At 36.7% G+C, this 10,578-nt stretch overlaps 1 non-coding gene across 1 annotated transcript; it reads right to left on the bottom strand.

Annotated features, from left to right (window-relative positions):
* Positions 1–1,348: 1,348 nt before the first annotated feature.
* On the bottom strand, positions 1,349–1,480 carry LOC121034264 (small nucleolar RNA SNORA72). The gene has a single exon (XR_005792345.1). It is a non-coding gene; the product is annotated as a small nucleolar RNA SNORA72 (small nucleolar RNA).
* Between the last annotated feature and the right edge of the window lie 9,098 nt (positions 1,481–10,578).

Raw genomic sequence — 10,578 nt, forward strand, 5'->3', positions numbered from 1 at the left:
GCACTTTCAGACTATCAAATATTGCAGTTTTGTATTAATATAGTTTTTAGTTAATAGTAAAAAACCGTAATGTGAAATTTCCAGTTTTATGGGGAACCATTTCTGTCCAATTAGAGCTTGAAAACTAAGGTATTTCTTAAAAAAAACAGGAATACTTAATAGTCATTTAGTAAGTATGGGTTAAGATTTTAAGTGTAGTTTCCAGAAATGAGAAAGTGAGTAACTTTAATGATTGGGTTTATAAAGTCCTTTGCAACTCAAGTGGTCTGTAATTCTTTGCTTGCAGTAATGTTGAAGGAGGACCTAATTGTCAGTGTTGTCAGCTATTGGATTCTTAAAATTATTTTTCATGATAGATACCATGTGATTTTTAAAAAATAACTCAGGAGGGGGCACCTGGTAACTCAGTTGGTTAAGCATTAGACACTTGATTTCAGCTCGGATCATGAGATCGAGCCCCACATCCTGCTCTGCACTGACAGTGCAGAGCCTGCTTGAGATTCTCTCTCCTTTTCTCTCTGCCCCTCTTCTACTTGTACTTGTGCTTGCTCTCTCTCTCTCTCTCTGTCTAAATGAATAAATAAACATTAAAACAATTAAAATTAAAAAAAAAATAAAAACTCAGGAGGAATTCAAAGAACAAAATGATAGCACTAGAACAAAACTCATTCTATTCCTGTCTACTCATTAATAGGAATAGCACTTCTCAGAAATAAAATCTATACAGATTTAAAAATTTGAATATAATTGATGCTGTGCCCTGTCTCCTTCTACTAATGAGTATTTTTCATCTATAAATCCATAGCTATATAGTTTAAAAATCTCTAATTCAATAAGAGATGAATGTCTAATAAAGCTTTTATTTTTATATTTATTATTTTTCATCAAAATATTTTTGTATGTTGTTTTGGTCATTGTGTTTACTTAACTGTTGTAAGGTTGAGTCATTCTAGGAGACATTTTTTTAACCTTAGAGTCTTGTATTCCAGAGAATCTAAAAACATTAATTTCAATATATATATGTGGTTTTGTGACACAGAGTAGGAAAATGATGGTTAATATATGACACTCAAGCATAAACATATAATACGTGAGGATAAAATTTTGTGAAGGAAGTTGAATGCAAATATGAATTCAAGGAGAAAAATAATGATCTAAAACTTTTGACTTTTATTTTTTAATTACTTTTTAGTTTTATAATTCATTTAATGGCAACCGGTAATCATCAAATTAGCAGTGGTTATCTTCAAAAGTTATTACTCTTGCTTTGCTTTCATTTTCAAGGATGATCAAATGCCTAGAGTCAGAGACATCTCCTACATAAGTTTCATTTTATGAGTCAGACTTGGTTTATCACCAGCATTGATAAAACCAGACTTAGGGAAATAACTAGGTCTGGGGACACATGCACGGTCTTAATATAGCAAATGTTTAGCCTGCAAGAATTATTGCAAAATCAGAACAGCGAAAATATTTGCAGAAACTTTTGACTTTTGAAAAAGAGCTTGTTCAAAACTGATGGCTACCAGATGGGCAGTGGGGGTGGGGTTGGGTAAAATAGGTGAAGGAGAGTAAGAGTGCACTTACCGTGATGAGCACTGGATAATGTATAGAATTGTTGAATCACTATATTGTACACCTGAAACTTACTATAATTACTGTATGTTAACTACACTGGAATTAAAAAATAGAGAGAGGTTGTTCATATATTTTTAAATGGATGTTAGTAGCTTTCAAATTACTATACTGTTGAGTTTGTAGTGAATTTACTTAAAAGAATGATGTATTTTATTTAAAAATGTCAATATATATAATTGCCACAAATTTTAACCCCTTAAGCTCATGCTGAAAAATTTTAGGTTACCTAAAATTGTACAACAATGTTTTTTAAAAATTCTTTTGAAGAATTCTCGCAAAGAGGTTTGAAGGCTACTGCTATAAGCAACTTAGGGGAAAAGCAACTAACTTTTCCCTTAGGGGAAAAGGAAGAGGAAAGAGATTAGGGATCTTGTTTAAATTATGCTAATTCTTAAAAAAATAAGGGGAAGGGGCAAATATTTAATCTTCTGGTACTACTTTTGCATGCCAGGCAGAAGCCTGAAGTCTGAAGAAGGAGAAGTGAAAGCTATTACCTTCCCTTTAGAGGCATGACCCAGAAGTTGAATCTGTCACTTCCTCTATCCATTAAATCATCGTTCAGAACCATAGACAGTTGCAAGGAAAACTGGGAGATGTAAATATTATTCTGATGGCCAGTTGCCCAGTCAAGGAAATATAGTACAGGTCTTGTTCTCATTTTCACAAATGGTTATGCAGCCTTAGTTTGGTGTTAATGATTTCCCTTCTTAACCATTCTACTGTTCTGTTCTTTTTTTCTTTTTCTTTTGTTTTCTTTTTCTTTTTTCTTTTTGGTGAGAGAGAGAATCTCAAGCAGGTTCCACACTCAGTGCAGAGCCTGACACAGGATTCAATCCCACAATCCTGGGATCATGACCTGAGCTGAAACCAAGAGTTGGATCCTCAACCAACTGAGCCACCCAGGTACCCCTCTACAGTTCTGTTCTTTAAGGCCAGAGTACGTGATAAGAACAGCAGGAGCATTATATTACTCCTTTACATTTTTTTGTCATTAAATAAGTTTTTGTGTAGGGGTGCCTGGCTGGCTCAGTCGGTTAAGCATCCGACTTCGGCTCAGGTCATGATCTCACAGCTCGTGACTTCGAGCACCGTGTTGGGCTCTGTGCTGACAGCTCAGAGCCTGCAGCCTGCTTCAGATTCTGTGTCTCCCTCTCTCTTTGCCCCTCCCCTGCTCATGCTCTGTCTCTCTCTCCTTCAAAAATAAATACACATTAAAATAAATAAATAAAGCAAATTTTTGTTTAGAGGCAATATTGACTAAGAAAGCATATTGGTATAGGATGTTCAGTAAGTAAACAGATGTTAGTCCTGGCAGAAGAATGATGGATAGGGAAAGCCTATTCAAATGCAAATTTAAGCATTTATTCTTGGTATGGTCTACATGACGAAAGGGGTCAAATAAAATCAGCCTGGCAACAGGTAGCTAGCTGTCAGGACCTTAGAGGAATGGTACCATCCTAGTGCTAGGATTTGCTACCCTGCTAGAAAATTAGGTACTCAACCTTGGCAGGGCTGGCCTCTGTAAGGGAAGATTCCTTATTGAGCTCATGCATATGCCATCCCTGCAAAACCTATTGGTACTTCGCCTATTAGATAATTGAAGACACACCTAGCAGGTGAGGGAGAAGGATGACTGACATCCATAGAAACAGTACTCCTGTGCACATGGTTATTAAGAGCCTTTTCCTGTCCCCGTGGGCTTCTGTAATAAGTTAAATGGGATATGTATTAGTGAGTCTGTTGGCTTTGTAGTAAGTTCCAAATTCACAGTGGCTTAAGTAAGATAGAAGTTTTAGTCTCCCATAATATTTTAAACATAAACAGTCTGGGGTTGATATGATATTGGGGGTCCAGGTTTATTCTAATTGCTCTGTCATCTCTAGAATATTGCTTACACGCTTATTAGTGTTTTATACTCATCACTACATTCACATGTCAGGCAGAAGCCTGAAGAAGGGAGAGTGAAAACTGATTCCCTTCCCTTTAAAGGCGAGATCCAGAAGTTGAGTCCATCACTTCCTTCTGTCCACTAAATGTTAGTTCATAGCCACAGATAGCTACATGGCAGGCTGGAAAATTCAGTACCTCAGTTATTTCAAGGGCTTACTCATCACATGCAGTCATGGCTAGTCTGCTGGACAGCATAGACATAGAAAATTTGCCTTCCTGCAGAAAGTGAGGTTGTACAGTGCTGCTTTAGGCCAAACTACCAGTTTATAGGAAATATGGAAGACAGAAGAACAAATCAAATGATGCCACAAGGAAACAACCAGCCAAATTCTAAATCTGGGCCATTCTATAAGATAAATGACCCAGTTTTATCAATTAAATGATATTTTAAAAGGATTTTAAGAGACATAACAATCAAATGTGGTTAGTAATTTTGAATCTTAATTGGAACAAACTATAACAAATACAATTTTGAGATAAGAAAATATGAATATATACTGTATATTAAATATTATTAAGGAATTATTGCTTATTTTTAAAGATATAATAATGGCATAGTGGTTATGTTAAAAAAATCTTTTTCAGTTACAAAGGCATACTAAAATGTCTGGGATTTGCTTTAAAAATATTTAAGCAAAAAGCAAACCATGGAGAGGGATAGGTGAAATGAAATTGGGAACATTTTAATAATTGCTAGTTATGTACCAGGTACATGAGAATTAATTACGATATTAAAATAAATAATAAAAATTTAAAAAAGAAATAAATATGGCAGCTGGTAATATGTCCAAGCTAACTATTGCTACACAGCTTTGAGTTGCCATATCTCTGCATTTTTCAAGGAGTCAAAACTGCAGATTTAAAAAAATAAAATCTCTTGATTTCATAAAATAACAACAATGTGGCCAAATACAATAAATAGATCAGTGGGCTTGAATTTGTTCTTAGCCATCTGGTTCTTCTCTAGGAAAAGTTTGTTTTGTTAATAAGTTGTTTCCCCCCAAATTTACAGTGTATTCAACTTCTTTAATAACTGGAAACTGGTGGTTAAGGTCAGTGTCTGGGGACTCAGAGACGAGTGACAGATTGCAACAAACTGAATGGAGCTCTGACTTTTGTCAGTGAAGGGCATATAGCCAAAGGCTTAGGTCACAACATAAGTGTATGCAGAGAGGAACAGGTGGAGATACAGTATTAGTCCTGCCATGGTGCTATGGGCTGAACTGTGTTCCCCCCACCCACAAGTTCATATGTTGAAGTCCTAACCCCTAGTACTTCAGAATGTGACTATATTTGGAGATGGGGACTTTAAAGCGGTAATTAAGTTGAAAGGGAGTCATTAGGATGGGCTGTAATCTAATATGACTGATGCCCTTATCAGAGTAGATTAGGAAGAGAGCCAGGGAAGATGGCAGAGTAGGAGGCCTCCGAATTCACATCCTCCCACAGACACACTGAGGCAAAAGCTACGTGTAATGCAACTCACTCTAAAAATGACCTGAAAACTGGTAGAACAGACTATCCACAGCTAAAGACTTAAAAGGAAGACTACATCAAAAAGGGTAGGAGAGGCAGAGATTCTGTTGCCAACCAAACCCCTGGTGTGGCAACCCACAAGTAGGAGGGACATCAGAGGCACAGAGGAGCAAAGGGGTCAAGTACCACACTGGGCACCTCCAGCCTTGGAGACCTGCACAAGGAAGATGAGCTATGATAATGTCTGTCTTTGAAAATCAGCAGGGCTTAACTCCAGGAGCTTTGGAAAGTAGCTGGGCTTAACTCTGGGAGAAGTAGATGGCTATAACTCTGCTCTTAAAGAGCCAGTGCAGTGTATCACTTGTTCCAAGATCTGGCACAGAAGTAGCAATTTGAAAAGCACCTGGGTTATATGTGAAAGATTTGTTGAATAATTTTAGGACATGTGCCAGAGGGACAGGGATCTGCAGGAGCTTTCTCTTGGAATGGAAGGGCTAGTGGGCACCATTTTTCTTGTCTTCCTTCAGCCTTTCTAGTTAAACACCTGTGGGAGGCATTTCTGACATCCTCCATTTACCTTGTCAACACCACTTGCCCCACCCCAGCTTTCCCCTTTAGACCTACCACACCCAACCTGCCTGCTATGGCAGGTGTCCAAAGTGCCTTCTACATTGCCATACCTAGTAAGCATACTCATTTGGTACTAATGTCTTCCTAGAGTGACTACCACCTGCCACACCCAGTGGAGAGTTGGAGCTGATATTGGCACCTGTCCAGAGTGACTCCTGACCCACGGAGAGGGGGACCTAGCCCCACCAACCAGCACTCCTGCAGTAGCCACAGCCCGGCCTCTCAGCTGGCAATGCAGGGATTGGGGCAAGACATGGCAACCAGTGTGCCCACATCAATCTTGGCCAGTCATTGCTTACAGCCAAGCTGGGGGCAGTTCAACCTACCAGTGTGTCCATAGCAGTTTCAGCCCACCCACAACAAGAGGGCTCACACAGCCCGCATAGAGGACCCCCTGGAGCACCAGGTTCTGTGACCAAGAGGAAATGCATTACTGGCACCACAGGACTTCTATACAGGCCACTACTTTCAAGACCAGGAGATATAAGTGACTTAACTAATATGCAAAAACAGAGAGGCAAAATGAGGAGATAGTGGAATATGTTCCAAAATAGAAGAACAAGATGAACCCCCAGAAAAAGAGCTAAATGGAGATGGAGAAATGCAATCTACCTGATTAAGAGTTCAAAGTAATGGTCATAAAGATACTCAACAGATGAGAGAAGAGTGAATGAAATCAGTGAGAACTTCAACAAAGAGATTTCAAAAAATTTAAAAAAATTTAAAAAAGAACCTATCAGAGCTGAAGAAAATAATAACTGAGCTGAAAAACACACTAGAGCGAATAATAGATTTGAGGATGCAGACGAATAGTTCAGCACTCTGGAAGACAGGGAAGTTGAAAGCAACCACTCTGAACATCAAGAAGAAAAAAAGAAGTAAAAAGTGAGGATAAGTTAGGATGAAACGACATCAAGTATACTACCATGTGCATTATAGGGGCCCTAGAAGGAGAAGAGAGAGAGAAGGGGGCAGAAAACTTGTTTTAAGAAGTAATAGCTGAAGGGGCACCTGGGTGGCTCAGTTGGTTAAGTGTCTGACTTCAGCTCAGGTCATGATCTCGTGGTTTGGGGGTTTGAGCCCCACAACGGACTCTGTGCTGACAGCTCAGAGCTTGGAGCCTGCTTCAGATTCTGTGTCTCCTCCTTTCTCTGCCCCTCCCATGCTCATGCTCTGTTTCTCTCTGTCTCTCAATAATAAATAAACGTTAAAAAATTAAAAAAAAAAAAAAGTCATAGCTGAAACTTCCTAACCTGGGGAAGGATACAGACATCCAGGTTGTAAAGGGGTAGTAGATCAATCACTTATAATGCTAGTATGAAGGTTAAAAGACACAAGTAGTAAAATCAATTATATCTACCAAAATTACTTGAAATACACAAAATAAAGATGTAAAATGTGGCATCAAATACATAAAATGTGGAGGGGGAATAAAAATGTAGTGCTCTTAGAATGTGTTCGAACTTAAGCAACTATCAACTTAATATAGACTGCTGTATACATAGGATGTTATATATGAACCTCTTGGTAAATAAAATCCAAAAACCTATAATACATGCACATACACACAACAAGAGAAAGGAATCCCAGCATAACATTAAAGAAAGTCATCAAACCTCAAGGGCAGAGAGTTAGAGAAGAAAGGAACAGAGAACTACAAAAACAACCAGAAAACAATTAACAAAATGGCAACAAGTTCATACTTATTATTAATTACCTTGAATATAAATTGACTAAATGTTCCTATCCAAAGAAATAGGGTGAGTTTAGTTGGTTAAAATACAAGACCTATCTATACACTGCTTACAAGAGACTCACTTTAGACCTAGAGACACATACAGACTGAAAGTGAAAGGGATGGGAAAAGATATTCCATGCAAATGGAAGCAAAAAAAAAAAAAAAAAAAAAAAAAAAAAAAAAAGCAAAAACAAAAACTGGGATAGCAAGACTTGTATCAGACAAAATAGACGAAACAAAGACTGTAACAAGAGACAAAGGACATTACATAATGATAAAGGGAATGATCTAACAAGAGGTTATAACAGTTGTAAATATCTATGCACCCAACATAGAATCACCAAAATATATAAAGCAAATATTAACGGACATAAAGGGAGAAATGATAATAATACAATAATAGTAGGGGACTTTAACACCTTACTTGCATCAATGGATAGATCATCTAGACAAAGAAATCAATAAGGAAAGAGTGGCTTTGAATAACATATTAGACCAGATGAAGTCAATAAATAATACTGAACATTCCAACCAAACAGCAGAATACATATTCTTTTCAAGGCACATGAAACATTTTCCAGGCTAGATCACATATTAGGCTCCGAAACAAGTCTCAATAAATTGAAGAAGGTTGAAATCATATCAAGCAGCTTTTCCAACCTCAACAGCTTGAAACCAGAAATCAATTACAAGAAAAAAAAAAACTAGAAGGAATACAAATGCATGGAGTCTAAACAGCATACTACTCAACAACCAATGGGCCAAAAAGAAACCAAAGAAATAAAAAAAAAAAATACTTGGAGATAAATGAAAATGGAAACAACAGGTCACTATCTTTGGGACTCAGTGAAAGCAATTTTAAGAGGGAAGTTTATAGTAATTCAGACCTACCTCAAGAAACAAACAAACAAACAAATCTCAAATAAGCAATCTAACCTTACACATAAAGGATCTGGAAAAAGAAATCACAACAAAGCCCAAAGTTGGTAGAAGGAAGGAAACAACAAAGATCAAAATGGGAATAAATAAAATAGAGACAAAACAACAATAGAAAATATCAATGAAACTAAGAGCTTGTTCTTTGAAAAGGTAAATGAATAGATAATACTTTAGCCAGACTTATCAAGAAGAAAAAAGCAAGGACTCAAATAAATAAAATAAAAAATGAAAGAAGTTACAAGTGCCCCACAGCAATACAAAGAAGGGATTATTAGACTACTATGAAAAATTATATGCCAACAAATTGGACAAACTAGAAAAAATTGATAAATTCTTGGAAACATACAATCTTCTGAGACTGAATCCAGAAATAATAGATAATCTGAACTAATAGGAATGAAATTGAATCAGCAAAACAAACAAATAAACAAACAAAACAAAACACCCAACAAAAAATCTAGGACCATATGGCTTCACAAGTGAATTCTACCAAACATTTAAACAAATGTTTTTAATGTTTATTTTTGAGAGAGAGAGACAGAGCACAAGTGGGGGAGGGACAGAGAGAAAGAGAGAGACAGACAGAATCCAAAGCAGACTCCAGGCCTTGAGCTGCCAGTCCAGAGCCTGACATGGAGCTCAAACTCGTGAACTGTGAGATCATGACCTGAGCCAAAGTCAGATGCTTAACTGACTGAGCCACCCAGCGCCCTCTACCAAACATTTAAAGAAGAGTTAATATCTATCCTTCTCAAACTATTTCAAAAAAAGTAGAAAAGGAAGGAATGCTTATAAATTCATTCTATAAGCCCACCATTACCCTGATACCAAAACCAGACAAAGACACTACCAAAAAAAAAAAAAAAAAAATCTATCTATCTATCTAGATAGATAGATAGATCCATCCCTGATGGACAGAGATGCAAAAATCTTCAACAAAATATTGGCAACTGAATTCAACAATACATTAAGAGGATCATTCACCACAATCAAGTGGGATTTATTCCAAGGATGCAAGGATGGTTCAATATCCACAAATCATGTGATACACCACATTAGCAAAATGAAGGATAAAAAAAGCCATACAATCTTAATAGATGCAGAAAAACCATTTAATAAAATTCAATATAGCTCTCCACAAAGTAGGTATACATACCTTAATATAATAAAAGCCATATATGACAAACCCACAGCTAACATCATACTTAATGGTGAAAATCTGAAAGCTTTTCCTCTAAGATCAAGAGAAGGATGTCTACTCTCACCACTTTCATTCAACATAGTACTGCAAGTCCTAGCTACAGCAATCAAACAATAAAAAGAATTAAATCATCCAAATGGCAAGGAAGAAGTAAAACTGTCACTATTAGCAGATGATATGAAACCCAAAGTCTCCACCAAAAATAATATTAGAATAGTAAATGAATTCAGTAAAGTTGTAAGATACAAAATTAATATACAGAAATCTGTTGCATTTCTATGCACTAATTACAAAGTAGCAGAGAGAGAAATTAAGAAACCAATCTAATTTACAATTGTATCAAAAAGAATAAATACCTAGTAATAAATTTAACCAAGAAAGTGAAAGACCTGTATTCTGAAAAGTGTAAGACAGGGATGAAAAAAATTGAATATGATACAAGTAAATGGAAATACATGTATCATCTTAGAAGAATTAATATTGTTAAAATGTCCATAGTACCCAAAGCAATCTCCAAATTCTATAATATTCTATTCTATTCTATTCTATTCTATTCTATTCTATTCTATTCTATTTCTAGAAAGAGTGCAAGCAGGGGAGAGGTGCAGAGAGAGAAAAAGAGAATCCTAAGCAGACTCCATGCTCAGCATGGAGCCCAACATGGGGCTAAGTACCATGACCCTGGGATCATGACCTCAACTGAAATTAAGAGTTGGATGCTCAACCAACTGAGCCACCCATATGCCCCAGCAATCTACAAATTCAGTGCAATCCCTATCAAAATACCAACAGTATTTTTTACAGAACTAGAACAAATAATCCTAAAAATTTGTATGTAACCACAAAAGACCCCAAATAGCCAAAACAATCTTTTTTCTTTAAATTTTTTTTCAACGTTTTTATTTATTTTTGGGACAGAGAGAGACAGAGCATGAATGGGGGAGGGGCAGAGAGAGAGGGAGACACAGAATCAGAAACAGGCTCCAGGCTCTGAGCCATCAGCCCA

The sequence above is a fragment of the Herpailurus yagouaroundi genome, unplaced genomic scaffold (genome assembly GCF_014898765.1).
Source record: "Herpailurus yagouaroundi ecotype Mexico unplaced genomic scaffold, PumYag 159, whole genome shotgun sequence".
Taxonomy (NCBI): domain Eukaryota; kingdom Metazoa; phylum Chordata; class Mammalia; order Carnivora; family Felidae; genus Herpailurus; species Herpailurus yagouaroundi.